Here is an 18,708-nt window from a genome sequence, read left to right as displayed (position 1 = left end):
CCACGTGTCAAACTTGCAACGGTCAGCAAAGGCCCAATCCCTTTGCGATACGTGTCATTGTACCCTACTATAAATAGTAGGGGCAGACCTCATTTATGGGAATCATCAACATTTCCAACAACCAATAAAACACAAAACTCATTGCAAAACGCTCTCCAATCGAGAAGCATTTATTGCTCTTTATACCTCTTTTAAGAAAGATTCTAACTTAATCTTCGGAGGCGGAACTCCCACCCCCTAGTCGGAGTCTCCGTTATTTGTGCAGGTACAGGCGAAGGAAAGAGCATACTAGAAAATTGTAACTCTCCCGTAGGACACATAAAAAACCCCCAAACATCTGGCGCCGTCTGTGGGGAGAGTACTTTCTAGATGACTTCAGAACCTGTACTGCCGGGGAAAGGTAGCCAACCTGCTGGTGAGGCTGAGATCCACTCGGACCATGATACAGCCGACAACTATGAGGTTGAGACTTATACAGCCGCTGATGGTTCTTTAAGGACCAAGCATACCCGTTCCAAAGATAAAAGGGAAAGGGCAGATTTGCAGTCGGGCCCTAGTCACCCCACCAGAGGTCCGCTTGGGTTAACCCCTGCTTCAGAAGGAGCCACTCCTGTCTCTAGAGACGAACTCATGAATATGATGATGAGTTTCAAAGGAGAAATCAAAGGCCTCCTAGATAAATCAGCCAACCCCCGCAAGGGGCAGGCGGAGGAAAGACGTCTTGGGAAAAGACAGCCAAGGCAGTAAAAGATAGAGCACCTACTCCGCACCCAAAGCCAAAGGTGTCGGTTAGGTCCATTGATATCTCAAAAATTTGCATTCCCATGGAGAAGACCAGAAAACCCTTCCGGTACCTACGGCCGGATGGAACAAAGAAGGTGTACTATGATTTTCGAACTCTCATCCAGGATAAAAAGAATCAGCAACGCTCCGAGTCGGCATCGACGTCGACCTTTCAAGACAGCTTCCATATTACATCAGGGAGGCACTCGTGAACAAGTAAAGAGAGTCGGTCGACCGAGGTTTCCGCTCGATCCGGCCCTCATATAATCCAACCGGCAGTGCATGGGTCACCATACATGCCCTTTGGATCTCCTTACTCACAGCCGGCCTTATTCGGGGGTCAGCCGCCACCTGTCCAGCCTATGGACTGGCAGCTTCGGTTGCTCAACCTTGGGGAACAGCTAACGGCGTTCTCCAGGGAAATCACTGAGATGGCTCAGCCGTCAAAAATAAAAAATGTGTTGGTAGGTTCCTATGACGGCACGACCAACCCAGAAGATCACCTTTTGGCATACACCAACCTGATGTATTTGCAGGGTCTGGATGATGCCTCTTGGTGTAGGTGCTTCCCGGCAACGTTGAAAGGGATTGCTCAACGTTGGTTTGGTAACCTACCTGCCGGATGCATCAATAACTTTAGAACGTTGGCATACTGGTTCACGTCCAACTTCTCAATGAACATCCCTGCTAAAAAGACAAGCCTTGATCTGGGGGTAATACAGCAGGGGGACAAGGAAGGGCTCAGTATCTATGTCAGGCGGTTCAACCTGATGAGAATCCAAATCCAGGGATTGTCTGATGACGTCGCCTATACCAACTTCTTCAAAGGTTTAAAGGACGGGTCAACTTTTAAGTTTGACTTGGTTAGAAAGAGGGTCTCTACCCTTCATGAGGCATTAATGAAGGTAAAGGCTTACATACAGGCAATGGAACTTTGTGCTGTTAAACTTCCAATGGATTACAAAAGATCCGATAAAAGAGAAAGCCGGCCTACTCAGCCGACCAAAAGGGAAGAAAAGAAATGAAAAGAAGTCTGGGTGGCAGAGCCATCCAGACAACCGTTCCAGAAGAGAAAGAGGTCGAATTCGTATGTCCCAAGGTACGAATTCACCAAGGATTGCACCTCCATTTTCAAGGAGGTTAAAGACCGGTTAAATCTTGAAAAACCGGCAGCAATGAAGAGTCCCGTGAACAGCCAGGATAAAAGTAAATATTGTCATTTCCACGAAGAGATAGGCCATGACACTTAAGGCTGTTTTAGTCTTAGGCGGCTCTTTGACCACCTTGCTGATGAGGGGGCTCTAAAATCGTATTTGCCTAAATCAAAGGGTACTCTCAAGCAGGTCAAGGGACAACCTCCAAAGACACCGGTAACTCATTCTGACACTGATGAGGAAACCATCTTAACCATAGCCGATGGATTTGCGAGTGGTGGTCCTACCATCCGGGGTACTAAGGATAATATAAGAAGGCTGATCAACTCAGTGGATGAGGGTCAGTCGTCTAAAAATTCATTCTCGGAGGTCAATATCTCTGAAAAGGATAGAGGAGAGGTCAGGCGGCCCCACGATGATCCCATAGTCATCGAATGTAAAATTGCCAATCAACGAGTTGGCCGGATCTTAATTGATACCGGGAGCTCGTCCGACCTCATATGCTACCGGTGCTTAGAAAAGCTCAAGTACAAGCCCAGTAGCATGATACAGGCTCCATACCCTCTTGTTGGCTTTGAGGGAGGAGTAGTGCATCTGGTGGGGATGGTTGACCTACCCATCCGGTTTGGAGAGAAGGGGAAAGGCCGACACATTGTTGTCAAGCTTCTTGTTGTTGAGGAACTGACGGCCTACAACGTGATCATTGGTCGGCCAACCCTTAACATCTCCAAAGCAGTGATCATCCCGTCTCTAATGTTGATTAAATTCGAGAGGGATGATGGCATAGTCGGTTCCTTGAGTGGGGACCAAAAGACGGCGAGAGAGGTTACCTCTCAGACGTCAAACCAACATTGGTCACAGACGGTCAGGAAAAGGAAATAGTTGAACTTGACAAATGTGATCAAGAAGCACCGGCCCTGAAAGCAGCCGGTAAAAAGAGAAGGCGGGTGAAATGGCACTCGTCAAAGAAAAACAATAGCAATCACTTTTAGGGGAGAGGTCAGACGACCTTCGCCCCCAGCCGGCAGGAGATATTATTGACATCATCTTAGATGACAGCCAGCCTGACAGAATTGTTAAAGTTGGGACGGTTGCTTTTGACAACTTGGGAACCAGCTTGCTCCGACTGCTGAGAGAATTCAAAGATGTGTTTGCCTTTGAAGTGGAAGAAATGCCGGGTGTAAGCCCGGATCTTGCTGTTCATAAACTCGTTGTGGATCCTAAAAAGAAGCCGGTTAGGCAAAAGAAGAGGAACCATGGCGAAGAAACATCTCAGGCGGTAGCAGCTGAGGTCAAGAAACTTTTAGATTCCGGGTTCATTTGGCAATGCTACTACCTGGATTGGGTAGCCAATGTTGTCCTCGTTAAAAAGCCGAATGGTACCTGGCGGATGTGTGCAGATTACACGGACTTAAACAGAGCTTGTCCGAAAAATAGTTACCCGCTTCCAAAGATCGACCACTTGGTAGACTCTACAGCCGGTCATGCTCTGATGAGTTTTATGAACGCGTATTCTGGCTTCCATCAGATACCTTTGTGGAAGAAAGACCAAGAAAAGACAGCTTTCGTCACAGATCAGGGTTTATACTGTTACACGGTGATGTCGTTTGGGTTGAAAAATGTGCCTGCTACATTCCAACGAATGATAAACTCGGTCTTTTCTGATCAGATTGGGAGAAATGTAGAGGCGTACATTGATGACATGATAGTCAAATCCAAGCTACAGGCGGATCATCTATCTGACCTCCGAGAAACCTTCACCACCCTCAGGCGGCATAAGGTCATGCTTAACCCAAAAAAGTGCGTCTTTGGTGTTGAGTCTGGGAAGTTTCTCGGATTTTTGATTGACCAGAGAGGTATAGAGGCTAATCGGACAAGGTACAGGCGATAACTGACATGCAGTCGCCTCGTACCGTCAGAGAGGCTCAAAAGCTTACCGGTTGTCTGGCGGCATTGGGGAGATTCCTCAGCCGGTCTGGTGACAAGTGCCTTTACTTTTTTCAAGAAATCAAAAAGAGGTCCAGGTTTGAATGGGGTGAAGAGGTTGAGGCGGCATTCCAGAGGCTGAAGCAAAACTTGCATTCTTTGCCAAGATTAGTGAGTCCCCTACCCCAGGAGGCTCTCTATATGTACCTAGCCGTCTCGGATCATTCCCTGAGTGCTGTTCTCCTTGCTGAGAGAGACGGTAAACAGCTCCCGGTTTATTTCATAAGCCACGTTCTCCAAAATGCTGAACTTCGATATCCCATGATTAAAAAGTTTGGTCTGGCTTTATACAAAGCGGTCAAACGGTTAAAGCCTTATTTCTTAGCTCATCCGGTTACCGTCTATACTGATCAACCGCTCAAACGGCCTATGACCACATTAGAGTCATCCGGGAGAATGATTAAATGGGCAGTGGAAATTCAAAGTCTAGAGATAACTTTCAAGCCCAGGCGGGCAGTGAAAGGTTAGGCGTTTTTCGACTTCATTGTCGAAATGACTAGGCTGGTACAACCGGATAATACCGATCAGGTATGGAAGGTGTATGTAGATAGGAGTTCTACCATGAATGGTTGTGGTGCAGGCGTAATTTGTCATTCCCCGGAAGGGGATAAATACGAGTATGCTCTACGATTCAAGTTTCAGGCTTTGAATAATGAAGCAGAGTACGAGGCCTTGCTAGCCGGTATCCGCATGTGTAAGGCAGCCGGGGCAAGGAAGGTTGACGCCTGTTCTGATTCTCAACTAATTGTTAGCCAGTACCATGGTGATTACGAAGCCACCCATCCGGTAATGATTAAATATCTTCCGGCAGTTAAAGAAGAGGATGGGGAATTTGATGAATTCAATCTAAGTCAAGTGCCAAGGTCTGAGAATAATCAGGCGGATGCACTATCAAAGCTGGCATCATCCGCCACTTGCGATACGCCTAGGTCAGTCTTTTTGGAAGTCATGGAAAAGAAAAGCATTGAACATGATCCCATTGGAGTTCTAGATTGAAGCTCTACTTGGATGGACCCCATCCGGGACTACTTGGTAGACGACACTCTGCCGGATGCCTCCTCAGAAGCGGCTGCTCTAAAGCGACGAGCATTAAGTTTCGTCATGCACAAGGGTGAACTCTTTAAAAAGGGGTACCTACAGCCATTATTCAAGTGTATAACCCCAGAAAGGGGAAAGGAAGTGCTAGAAGACCTACATGCCGGCTTCTGTGGATCACACATAGGTGGCAAAACTCTCGCAAAAAGGGCCAGGCGGCAGGGGTACTTTTGGCCCACTCTTGAGGCAGATGCTCTAGAACTGGTACAGAGATGTGACAAGTGCCAGAGATTTGGCCGGCTTATCCGTCAACCGGCTACTGATTTGACGGCTATCTTCAGCTCTATCCCATTTGCCAAATGGGGCATGGATATTTTGGGACTGTATACGCCAGCCTCAGGCGGCCGTAGATACATTTTGGTGGCTGTTGATTACTTCACAAAGTGGGTTGAGGCAGAGGCGGTAAAGGGCATCAAAGCTAAGGATGTCATCTCCTTCATCTGGAAGAATGTCATCACCCGGTTTGGTTCCTATGTTAATGGTCTTTGATAATGGTCCGCAGTTCGAAACGCCTGTCCTCAAAACTTGGTTGCAAGATCAAGGAATTTCACATTATTTTGCATCCGTAGGCCGTCCTCAAGCAAACGGTCAGGTGGAAGCTTTTAACAAGCTCATCTCAGGCGGCATAAAGAAAAAGATCGAAAAAGTAGGTGGCCTTTAGGTAGAGGAATTGACTCATGTCCTTTGGTTAATCAGAACGACAGAGAAGGGGTAAATCGGTGAAACCCCATTTCTCATGGCATACGGCACAGAGGCTGTCCTTCCTATTGAGTTATATAAACCAACACTTCGAATCATGCTTTATGATGAAGAAGCAAATTGGGAGGCCATGCGTCTGGCTTTGGATACACTCCCTGAAAGAAGGGGTAATGCTTCATTACGTCATGAAATCTACCGTCTGAGGTGACGAGAGCCTACAACAAAAGGGTGCGCAAAAGACCCCTTAAAGTAGGAGATTTTGTACTACGAAAGCTTGAGGCAACCGGTAGGGCGAACGAGCAAGGGAAGTTAACTCCCAATTGGGAAGGACCCTACCGGATTTTTGAAGAAGTTAGAAATGGCAATTACCGCCTGGAAACCCCAGACGAAATGCAACTACCTCGCACCTGGAACGTAGATAACTTGAAAAAGTACTACTTCTAAGGAATTTGTAATTTTTGTAAATAGCATTGAAATTTGAAGTATATCATTCCTGTTCATTGTATTAGCACCCATCTAGTGCAAAAACACAGACGGAAGAACATTTATTAAACCACTGCTCCAAAAAGAGCAGTCATCCGGTGACACCCATCCGGGTGAATTCACCGAAGAGAACAACTCCCTTCCGGGTGGTACATTGTTCTGACAATCGTAAACTCAAACGACATTTACTGTCACATCATTGAAAGAACACAGCCGTTCGAAATGATCCATTGCATCTGGGATTCAGCCGACATAGATCCAAAAGTCGTCCATGCGGTAAAATCCAAATCCCGGTAAAAACGCCAACCGGCTTTAGCAGCAAAGCACTACAGACAATTAGGTATTCCGGATGAACACTTGTTTAAAAGAACAATGTTATTCCTCTTTGTATGAAAACTCCTGCTGTGCAACAGCAGATTTTTAAATATATATATATGGGCTTAAAGCAACTGGTCTATATCCAAAAGATATGAAGACGACCTTTAGTACCCATCCGGCTGACTTTGAAACGACTGCTTGTTTGCTGTTGGAGTAAACAGTCATCTGTTTCAGGGGCATTTTATTGTATCAGCCGGAATGTTGAAGGTCAAAGATCGTTACCCATCCGGCTGTCTTTGAAACGGCTGCTTGTTTACCGTTGGAGTAAACAGTCATCCGTTTCAGGGGCATTTAATTGTATCAGCCGGAATGTTGAAGGTCAAAGATCGTTACCACTAGTAGAAAAATTGAATTCCGCACCGCACTTTTCACACCGGTTCTTGAAAACCGGTGGGAAAAGAAATGGGCGGGATTGGGAAATAGAGTTTTCGCACCGGTTCCAATCAAACCGGTGCGAAAAGTGAGTTTTTCCCATCGAATCTGTCCGAACCAGTGCGAAAGCTATTGCTTAAAAAAAAAAACCCCGGTCTGCCTCTAAATGTATACTATTTCTTTCTCTTTCTGTCTTTCTTTCTTTCTCTTTCCTCCATCTCTTTCATTTTCCTTTTCTCTCTCCTTCAATCTCCTTCTCCACCGGCGGCGGCCACCTACCCCCTCTAAATATATACCCTCGCTTTCTCTTTCTAGATCAATCGTATTTGGAGTGAGTGTTTTTGGATTTTCGAATTTTCTAGGTGGGTGTTTTCGGGTGAGTGTTGAGTATTTCGGGGTGGGTGGAGTGAGTTTCGGTAGTTAAGGTTTAGTTTCAAGCAGACGACGCCTTCTAATCTGTGTATCCCCCATTGAAGAGGCAGCTTCTGAGGTAACTTGTTTGAATCTGATTCATTTTAATAGTCAATGCCGTAAGTTTAGGGTTCGAAATCTCAACTATTTTTGATGTTTGAATCAAATTTGCCTTTGAATTTTCGACCCTAATTTGTAACTGAATCAAATATCCCTTAAAATATGTTATTTTTCGGGCATAATTTGATAATTGAATCAAATAACCCTAAAAATATGTGCTTTTTCGAATTTTGATTGAATCAAATGGGGTTTTGTTGAATTTCGATGTGATTTGCATGTGAATAGTTTATGTCTTTGTGTCTTTTTGAGGAATATAATTTCTTGATTAGTTGCTTGATTTTGTGTCTTTCAAACAATATTAAAGCATAAGAAGTAAAATAATCCTGTTTTCCTTGACAATTACTGAAATAGTGAAATATGCATGGTTAGTTTTTTTGTTTGCGTTCTTAGTTATCATCTTGATGGTTTTAAGCTTGCTGGTTGACTCTTATAATTGTTTATCTTATTATTGTGGTTTCTGTGACTTGTTTAATTGCGGTAGCAATCCTATATAATGGTTGTTATGTTTGCTCAATGCTTTGTCATAGCTATATACTATTATCGTATAAGATTATCATGTTGAGGTGTATTACTATAGTTTAAGAATAGGGAGATCACTCTCCAACCTTGATCTCTGTCTCATCTAAGCAGAAACATAGTTGCACGCACTATGGTTTAATGCTGAGCGACAGTTGTTCTGTAATGTCATTTAGAATTTGTTTGATGGCTTATGACCGGATTGAAATTGTTGATTTCTTATGCTATATTGTCTTTAAGTCTAATACAGAGTACATTTCCGCCTTATTTTCTCCTTGGGGTTTGTGTTGTAAAAAAATTATATTTATAAGTACTTGACATTTAAAGCTCTTGTAAGACTATGCATCAGTTTTTCCGTAAAAAAATTATAATCCATTAAAATTAGTTGCTTGATTTTGTGTCTTTCAAACAATATTAAAGTATATGAATAGCTTAAAAGTTAAAGCGTTGCAAGTAAAAAAAACAGTAGAAGTATGATTCAAAAAGCATAAAAAATAAAGCTCAAAAGACAGCTATTTTGTTTTTCCTGAAAGACCCCCTTGTAGTAGGCTATACCAAACAACAATATGGAGGATATTCTCAGTATTAGAGCTCATCAACAACTGCTATGGTTTTACTAAATAAGATATTGATTGATAAAAAAGTTGTGTGTTTGCTACTTTTATATCTATCGTATATGTTGTATGATTCTTTTATTAATTGTTAAAGAAAGTAATTATTAAAAGATAATGTTAGCCAATTTTAATTCATATTAGTTACACCATTTTTAAGTTACCCATTTTAAATTAGTTATCTTTTATTTCTACATTAGGTTTACCTTATATCCTAAAACAAATTTATGTGAGGGTTAGTTTGTGTACGATTGTGGCTTGCGACTTTGATCAATATGATAATTCTATCTTGTGTGTATTATCATTAATATTATCTATATGGGCTGGAACTTCTCGAATTGTTTAGTACATAGCTGATCTAGGAAATTGACATTGTGGTTTATCTCTTCTAATAGTATATAGGATACAGTGTTTGATCCTGTTGCTCTTACCCGTGGCCATATATTCTGCTATATGTGTGCCTGCAATGCTGCATTTGTGACTATAGTTGATAGCCTGCAGGCCACATCTCCAATGGAGAAGTGTCCATTTTGCCGAGAGGTAATCATGAATGCCCTTACTAAGTTATTTATGTTATCTCGTTCAATCTTTACCTTAATCATGAATGCCCTTTACATGCTTGATAGACTGATGATTGTATTTTGACATTAATTTTTTAAAAAAGTAAAAAATTGGCATTATGGAATAATAAAATAGAGGCTGTTTCCTTTTATCTACACTTTCTAGACAATTCCTTTTTCATTGTTGTATTATCGAAGTTAATATGTTGGATTTTTGGGATTTTTGGGTCAAATACCTAGCGACAAACTCCTATGTTCCTTCACTGAAACGTAGTGAAGAGATAGAGTGCAGTGTGTGCTTAGAACGTGTGCTCGCTAAGACAGCAGCCTCTGAATGAAAGTTTTGTTTGCTATCAGAATGTGACCACCCATTTTGTATAACTTGCATCAGATTTTGGCATAATAGCTCACCAACCTCTGGAATGGATGTTAATTCCACATTGAGGGCTTGTCCTATATGTCGTAACAGCTACAGTAGAATCGCAGAAATTGCAGCCTCTTTCTCCTTATACTGCGTAAGTTATATAATCAAATTTATCTGGCTCGAGCTAGCAAAAATACCCTTGACTTTTCTGTCTTTTATGAACAACTATGAGGATCTGAAGCCTCCCAAACATGTGTAGAATTGTACTAGTGTAGTATGTTTTAATAGCAAGTGAATAAACTAGATTACCATAGGGAATTTGCTCATATGCATGCATCATTCTCCCACATTTACTCAATTGATTCAGTCAAGATGCCCTTTGTATTTTGGCTTCATTTAACCACAACATAGAAATACCTTTTTACTCGAAGTTTTTATTCTATCGATCATAATTTAGTTAAGTCATTTAGCTAGTCAGTAGCTGGCTCTCATCTTTACACAGCATTTGAGATTCCCTTTTCAACTCATAAATTATTCAGGAAAATAGCTGATAAAAAAAATTGGTTATCTTCTCTTTTCCTTGCAGATATGAAGACTTGAAGCCCGCTACTTCGTTAACCCCAACTCCTAATTCATTGGCCACTTCCATGGCCTCGGATGGTGCTGAATCTCAGACAGCTAGCTTGTCAAATAACGGTCCAGTTGAATCTATTGAAGCACAAGATGCAGGGAATGAGCAGACTTCCGCACAGCCAAAGCCAAGACCACTTTCAACGTATACAATGCAAGTCAGTCAACATTCAATCTTTCTTTCTTTTTTTTTTCCCGAATATTTTCTGTTTACCATTTCAATGGATAAGAGGTTTCTCATCTTGCTGGAATACTAAACTGAATATGCACACGTATAGTTGTATTGTCCTGGGAGCAGGATTCCAGTCTTTCTTTTTGGAAATGGTGGTGGTCGCTCAACTGATTCGACAAATTGAAAGATTATTTAAGTGTGTCTATAGAATTAGCCTGATTGTAACTCATTGAGGCTAGATGCTAACTAGTTAAAGACATTTTCATTGTAGTATAATTATCTGGTAATCTGGTATAGATGAATACTTTGTATTAGTTTATTGTCTTTATTTTAAGCATCTATATATAGTAAGTAGGATTTCAACATCTACCCATTCCTTACGCAGATAAAGAATGCCTATGCTGGAAGGCGCACAATGCGCTCCACTACTTGTTCCTCAACAATATGGTTAAAGAAGGGAGTTAAAACCTATATATCATAGTTGGAATAGAATGCCAAAATTGTATCACTTTAGAGCTTTTGTTTCTGGACAACAATGTGTCGCCTGCTGACATCCTGTTCATTTTTTGGATGAAGGTATGATGATATGAAGCCACCAAGTAGTCCAATGCCTTCACCAGAGAATAACTAACTATTATAGAGCGGGTGCTGCCAACCAAGGGGTCTCTAACACGCTGTTGAACCATCTCCATTTTGATGCACGGATGAAAACTTCCTGTTAGTTCTCTGTTACATCTGAAAAGCCGAAGATTTTTTTTTCAAGTAAAAGTTATAATTTCTATCATATTGTATGTTATTTATTTTTTTGACGAAAATTGTAATATTACAGCCTTTTATAATGAAAATATGTTACTTTATATATATGTTAGTGTTTATGTATCAATTTAGGTGAAAAAAATGAAAAAAAAATTTTTTTTTTAATTTTTTTAGGGCACTTTTGGCACTGGTTTTGGAACATAACCGATGCTAAAAGTTTTTTTTTATAAATTTTTTTGGGACTTTTGGCACCGGTTCAAAGCAAGAACCGGTGCGAAAAGTGAGGTTTTTCGCACCGGTTCTCACCCAAAACCGGTGCGAAAAATCCTTTTTCCCACCGGTTTTGAACCAGCGCGAAATCTATGGGGTTTTAGCACCCCCCAAATCTAACCCGGTTCAAAACTGATGGGAAAGGGGGGGTTTGAACCGGTGGGGAATTCGTTTTTTTGCCTAGTGTACCCATCCGGCTGTCTTTGAAACGGCTGCTTGTTTACCGTTGGAGTAAACAGTCATCCATTTCAGGGGCATTTTATTGTATCAGCCGGTATATTGTAGATATATAATTGTAAAAAATTTTAATTAATTAAAAATTGCAAGTAAATAGCAAAACCGACTAAGTCGGTAAATATATTAAAATAGAAATGTTAATCGGACCCATGTCTGGGAATAGTACAGAAACATACACGACTTGTAGGCCGGTAAAAAAGAAGAGATTGTTTATGATTGTTGCTGTTGCTGCTGCTCCGGCTGCTAAGTTTGTTCAGTTGGAACTTCAGCCGACTACGCCACAGTTGGTTTCGGCTGGATTTCAGTTGGGGCCTCCTGATTCACCTCATCCGGTTCGCTCTCTGTATTCCGTTCGACCCACTCCTCAAAAGGGGGAGGAAGGTAAGAACCGAGTACCTTAGCCTCGTATACTTCAGAAGCATATAGGTACCGGAGGTTGAAGTATTCGAACTCATAGTCCGGATGAATGAGACTCCAAGCCAGCTTCATACGCTCCTCGCAGTCAGCCTCTTTCTCTTCAATCAGGCGGAGTTGCTCCTTCTCCAGCTCTTCTTTATGTGCCGCCTGATTTGAAGCAAACTCGTCCTTCAGCCGGCTGTTCTCTCGGCGGAGGTCAGAATTCTCTTTGTCAGCTCCTTCCAGAGCCTTGAGACCAGCCTGAAGATCCTTGACCTTTTGATCAAGCTCATCCGCTCTCTTTTTTGCCGCCTCCCCAGTCGAAACAGCTCCCTTCAGCAATTCCTCCTGTTCCAACTCCCTCCGTTTAGTTTCCAAGTCATATTTAATAGCATTGAATTGGGAAACGTCAATCAGCTCAGATGCGCGTTTCTGAGCGTCCCTTACCTCCTCTTGCTTTTTACGCAAGGGGACTCGCAACCCATCAACTCTTAGCATCACCTGCGACATCAGCCGGAAAAAGTGTTAAGAAATTAAAAGATTATTACTCTTCCGGTAAATACAGAACATTGCACAAGCATAGGTCATCCGGTTAATTACCTCAGCTAGAAGGGAGTTGATGCGGTCGAGGTTCACTTGGTGCACAGCCGACACCGCCGCCTTCTCAGAGCGGGTCAGAGTCTTAATCATTCTCTGAGCATACTGGTTGTAATTGGGCCGGCTGGAGGTTGCATCTGCAATTATAGAGTTATCTGTAAGATGCTGGGCATACGCTCCGCCTATATTCAGGCGGTATCCAGAAGAACCCCCTGATTGGCCTACTTGGGTTTTGACTCTCATATGCCCAAGCGGCCAAGGGGGATCAAAGGCAGAGGTTTTACCTTCTTCGGACTGTGGGGTCAAAGCCCCCCCAGACGCATTTGAGTCTGTACCCGTCTGGGTACGAGCAGCCGGCCTCAATTCCTCCACAACGATTTCGAAGTGGGGAATGGATTGCAGGCTCTTTCCTGCAGTAGTAGGCCTGTCTATGTCAGGCGTTTTCTTCGAAGCCGCAGTAGCAGGGGCGGGAGCCGCCAGCCTTGGTGTTTTAGCAGCCGGCTGAGGTATGTTTCTAGCCGGCCTTTTGTGCATACTTGCTAAAGAGCAAGGCATGACTTGGCTCCCAGCCTGAAATCAGTCAAACATATTACATCCGGTTAAATATCATCTACCTTCAAGTATATCGCATCCGGCAAATAAAGAAAATAAATATGGCCAAGATAGACTACCCCGGCATTTTTGGTGGCCAGCGCCGCCTTCTTTTCTTCAATCTGCTTCTTTCTTAGAAGAAGAGAAGAAGTAGCAGGTGTCTTCTCTGGAGGCACCATTTCTTTGGCAACTTCTGCAAAAAGGCAAAGGGCAAGGTTAGAGTTCTGATAGACATACACAAGCGTCAGATGCTGGGTAATTCAGTAACCTACCCTTAGTAAACATTGTACTAAGATTACAGAGAGACAGGAAGGCCTCATCCTTAAACCATTCCGGATGGGGAACCCAGAATCTGGGAACAATAATTTCGCTCCCATCATCCATCCGGGAGGTCGTCTTAAGAAAGAGACCTCTTTCCATTATTTGATCCCATGCCTCAGCAGGCACTTTTGGGAGAGCGCATTTTCTCCCGAGCAAAACCGGATGCTTATTATATCTGCGCAGCCAGCGGTTAAGTTGTGGAGTTGGAGAAGAAACAGCATAGAATTTGCTCTTCCAATTGCTCCATTTGGACGGCTTGTCCAAAGTCATCATATACTCTGGGTGGGTTTTTAAAGTATACCACGCATTCCAACCACTCGGCGCCCAGTTGAGGTAATGCATATGAGCGAATGCCTCCCAGCTAGGCTTAACCTCCTGCAACTCGCAGGCGGCAATATATCCCAATATGTTGACCCATGAGTTAGGGGTTAACTGACATACACCCAAGTCATATCCCCTTAGTATTGCCTTAATGTAATGATGAAGGGGGAACCGGAGGCCGGCTGTGAATGCCGCCTCGTAGCAGCCGAAGTAGTTGTCGGCATTGTCCAAATCGTCGGTCCAAACGACGCTTGCCTCTACAGGAGGTACAACCACTTCCCAGTTCTTCCCTACCGGCTTTTTCTTCAAAAAAGCAGGGAGTGTTACGTTTAAAGTAACCACATCCCTGGCGGACATAGTCATGTCGGTAGGGTCACCTGCAACCGACCACTTATAAGCTTCCTCATCAATAAGGGCAGCCGCTTCAGGAGACTCCTCATCAGAGTCGGACGCCTCATCATTTGATCCTTCGCCGGAGCCATCGACGTTAGAATCAGAGTGTTCTAAAATACTGTCCCCCGGCGTACTAGGTTCACCCGGAGAATTATGTGGAATAGACTCATTCGGAACTCTCTCAGACGGTTCCTCTGTCTGTTCTTTAGCTAAATCAACAGCCGGATCAACGACTGCATCATCGGACTAGTAGTCAGGGTCGACTGCCGTCACTCTAATCTAAGCCATTCTGTCCTGCACATGAACAGAAACGGTCGGATTCGAAGTAGGTGAAGGTTGGCCCAAGCACCCCCAGACGGCAGTCCCAGTCCCAGACTCAGCCGTCCCTGGTGACCGGCTGACCACTGTCGTAGGCTCTGCCGTGTTTATATTGGTGGAGTCCATATCCTAACTCTATATGTACAACCGGAAATTAAAGGGGAAAGAATTGCAAAGGTTACAGACGGTACCTTAGAATGTGAAGCTTGTTGGATACAACCGTCAAAGCTTAAAGTGGCTTGAAGTCACCACAGGCAGATGTGTTTGAAGCTGAAAGACAAAAATAGAAATTAGCCGGTTTTTTCATAAACTCATTCAAAGATACCACATATGGAATTAACCGCCTGTGGTTGTTTAGATTGCTGACTAGACATTGTATGAAGTTCACTCCATGATACCCCAGACGGTATCCAATGAGTGGGTTCAGAAATACCCCAGACAATCTAAAACCGAATGATAGTCTGTTTAGAAAGCTAACTAGACATTGTATGAGGTTCACTCCATGATACCCTAGACGGTATCTAGTGAGTAGGTTCAGAAATACCCTAGGCGGTGTAAAAACCGGATGGGGGGTTATGAAGAAAGATAGCAGCATTGCTCTCAAATACCCTAGACGGTGTAAGACCGGATGGGGGGTTATGAAAAACACTTTTTAAAAAAAAAAAAAAAAAAACGAGAAGAGAAAAGTTAAAAGGTATCCCAACCGATACTTTACCGGTTGAGTCTGTTTTCTGAAACAACAATGCACAGGACCCAGGCAGTGTTTCACCGGATGGGGGTGCATTGAATTCATGGTGTTTAAAAGTTGAAGACCCCTCATGCGGAGCTATGCCGGTTGAGGGAGAATTCAGTACTGGGAAATGGGTTAAAAACCCCCCAGGCGGTTGGCCACTTGGATGGGGAAATCATTGAGCCTTTAAAATCAGAAGTTTAAAAAAAAATAAAAAAAAATTAAAAGGCAGTCGGTACCTTGTTGAAATTGAGCAAGGTATACTCAACCGGTAGCCGGATGGGATTGATCTAAAAACGCTGGATGCAAGAAATCTTAAGAATCTTGAGCAGCCGGTATCAGAGCTCTCTCAGGAAATTTTATAGGAGAAGAGAGGTGATGTCTCTTATTTATAGGAGAGGGGCAGAAGGCGAATCAAGACATTCTGCCCTAAAAATTGAAAAACTCAAAAAAAGGAGGGAAGCAAGCGAACCGTCACTTCCCATCCTTCCGACGCCTGTCACAGGTGACACGTGGCTATGCCACGTCATACCTGTGAGGGGCAGATGTTTAGGGTAAAAAAAAACCCTAGACACGTGGCCCTATAAAGGCTTGCCACGTGTCAAACTTGCAACGGTCAGCAAAGGCCCAATCCCTTTGCGACACGTGTCATTGTACCCTAATTGAGGTACAACTCTCCCCTACTATAAATAGTAGGGTCATACCTCATTTATAGGGATCATCAACATTTCTAACAACCAACAAAACACAAAACCCATTGCAAAACGCTCTCCAATCGAGAAGCATTTATTGCTTTTTATACCTCTTTTAAGAAAGATTCTAACTTAATCTTCGGAGGCGGAACTCCCACTCCCCAGCCGGAGTCTCCGTTATTTGTGCAGGTACAGGCGAAGGAAGGAGCATACTAGGAAATTGTAACTCTCCCGTAGGACACATAAAAAACCCCCAAACAATTTCAATTGTAGAAACATGTATGCAGATAACTCAAACAACAAATTTTCATTACGCTCAATTCTCGACAAGGAGAAATTGAGTGGGCCAAATTTTCTTGATTGGAAAAGGAACTTGCATATAGTTCTCATGCAAGAGCAAAAGGAATACGTCCTTAATGAGGAAATGCCAGACGCTCCCAATAAGGAGGTCACTCAGGCTGCCCTAAACCGATGGCAAACTGAATCAGGATGTCAAATGCATCAGGTTGGCCACGATGTCTCCGGACCTTCAAAAGACTTTCTCTAAAGAGGAGATGGCTTTTGAGATCATTTCTGCACTTCAGAACATGTTCCAAGAGCAGGCCCAATCTGAGAGGTTCAAAACCTATAGGCAGATCCTTGAGAGCACGCTCAAGAAAGGAGAGCCAGTCAGCCCACATGTACTTAAAATGATTGGATTATTTGAGAACATGGCAATTGACATTATTCTCCATTCACTGCACAAAGGCTTTGATCAGTTCAAGATGAACTATAATATGCACATCATGGAGAAAACCCTCACCGAGCTTCATGGGATGTTAAAGCAAGCCAAGCATACGCTCAAGGATGAGGGGAAAAATGACATGCTTATGATAAAAAAGGGCAAGCCATTCAAGCGCTCGGATAAGAAGAGAGGCTTTAAGGGAAAGAGTAAGAAGACTTTTCCGCCTAAGTCAAACTCTACCAAGGGCAACAAGGTAAGAAGGTAGCCTCTTCTGAATCCGATTTCGAATGTTTCTATTGCAAGAAGAAAGGACATTGGAAGCGGGATAGCCTCAAATTCAAGGAAAATAAGCAAAACGGCACCGTTGCTTCTGTATTAGGTTTTTTTTGTTATAGACTTAAACTTCGCTAGCAAAACATCATGGGTATTAGATACCGGATGTGGCTCACACCTTTGTTCCAATGCTTAGGGACTAATAATAAATAAGAGTCTAGAGAAGGGATAGGTCGAATTCCGGGTCGGCAATGGAGCCAAGATGTCAGCCGTATCCATTGGAACTCTCAGTTTGTCTTTGCCCTCTAGGCTTGTTCTAGAACTTGAAAATTGTTATCAGGTTCCAAGGGTAACCAAAAACATTATTTCAATTTCGGCGTTGGACGCCAAAGGATTTGAATTTCAAATAAAGACAATAGTTGTTCATTTTATTTCGATAATGTTTTATATGGTATAGCACATTCAGAAAATGGTCTTTATGTGCTTTCTCTAGACAAACAAGTTTTATAATGTAAATGATACCACCAAAAGAGCTAATACCATTGAGTCGAATCAAACCTACTTTGTGGCCTTGTTGTCTTGGCCACATCAACACCAAACGCATCAAGAAACTTCTTCATGAAGGCATTCTTGACTCATTCGACTTAGAGACGTTTGAAATTGCGAAGGATGTTTATTAGGCAAGATGATAAAGCAACCACTCTCCAAGTTGGGAGAAAGGGCTAGTGACTTATTGGGTCTTATACACACGGATGTATGTGGACCAATGAGTACACCCGTAAGGAATGGTTATCGCTATTTTATCACTTTCATGGACGACTGTAGTAGATATGGATATGTCTACCTTATGTCGCACAAATATGAATCTTATAAGAAATTCAAAGAGTTTCAGAGTAAAGTGGAAAGTCAGCTAGGCAAGAAAATCAAAGCGCTTCGATCGGATTGAGGTGGCGAGTATTTGAGCCACGAACTCGACGATCATCTGAAAGAAAATGATATTCTCTCAGAGTTTACACCTCTCGGAACTCCACAATGGAATGGAGTGTCCAAGAGGAGGAATCGAACATTGTTAGACATGGTCTGATCAATGATGGGTCTTAGCAATCTTCCTATCTCTTTCTAGGGACACGCACTTTTAACCGCGACACTAAAATTGAACCGAGATCTATCAAAAGATGTCGAAAAGACTCCATATGAATTATGGACGAAGAAACCTCCACGGTTGTCTTTTCTTAAGATTTGGGGTTGCGAAGCATATGTCAAGAAATTAGTTTCTGACAAACCTCACCCAAAATCAGACAAGTGTTTCTTTGTGGAATACCCAAAAGAAACTAAGGGGTATTACTTCTATAACAAATCCAAGAACAAAGTGTTTGTTGCTCGTGGTGGTGTCTTTTTGGGAAAGGAGCACCTTTCGAAAATGACAAGTGGGAGGAAAATCGAACTTGATGAAGTTCGAGAGGACGAGCAACAAAGTCAACCTGACAAAACTGACAATCAAAGTGCTTTAGAAGCAGCTGTTGACATTGGTTAGAGTCAAACCGACAATGCAAATGCTCAACCCATTACCCTACATAGGTCGCAACGGCCAAGATCTTTACCAGACAAATACCTCGGTGTTGTCTTAACCGAAGATCAAGACATCCTAATTATAGATGGAGATGAGCCAGCGATGTACAAAAAAGCTATGATGAGTCCCGACTCTGCAAAATGGCAAGAGTGTTGGGTTTCGTAGCGTCTAAAACTACGCGGAAG

The 18,708-nt window shown here is 42.9% G+C and overlaps 1 long non-coding RNA gene across 1 annotated transcript; it reads left to right on the top strand.

Annotated features, from left to right (window-relative positions):
- The first annotated feature begins 6,954 nt into the window (after positions 1-6,954).
- Positions 6,955-11,157, top strand: LOC110695618. Its single transcript, XR_002506133.1, has 3 exons — positions 6,955-9,683; positions 10,119-10,320; positions 10,911-11,157. It is a non-coding gene; the product is annotated as an uncharacterized LOC110695618 (long non-coding RNA).
- The last annotated feature ends 7,551 nt before the right edge of the window (positions 11,158-18,708 follow it).

Source organism: Chenopodium quinoa, unplaced genomic scaffold, assembly GCF_001683475.1.
Source record: "Chenopodium quinoa cultivar QQ74 unplaced genomic scaffold, ASM168347v1, whole genome shotgun sequence".
NCBI classification, from domain to species: Eukaryota; Viridiplantae; Streptophyta; class Magnoliopsida; order Caryophyllales; family Amaranthaceae; genus Chenopodium; species Chenopodium quinoa.
Note: the sequence above shows the minus strand (reverse complement) of the source record. Positions and strands in the feature narration are given on the sequence as shown.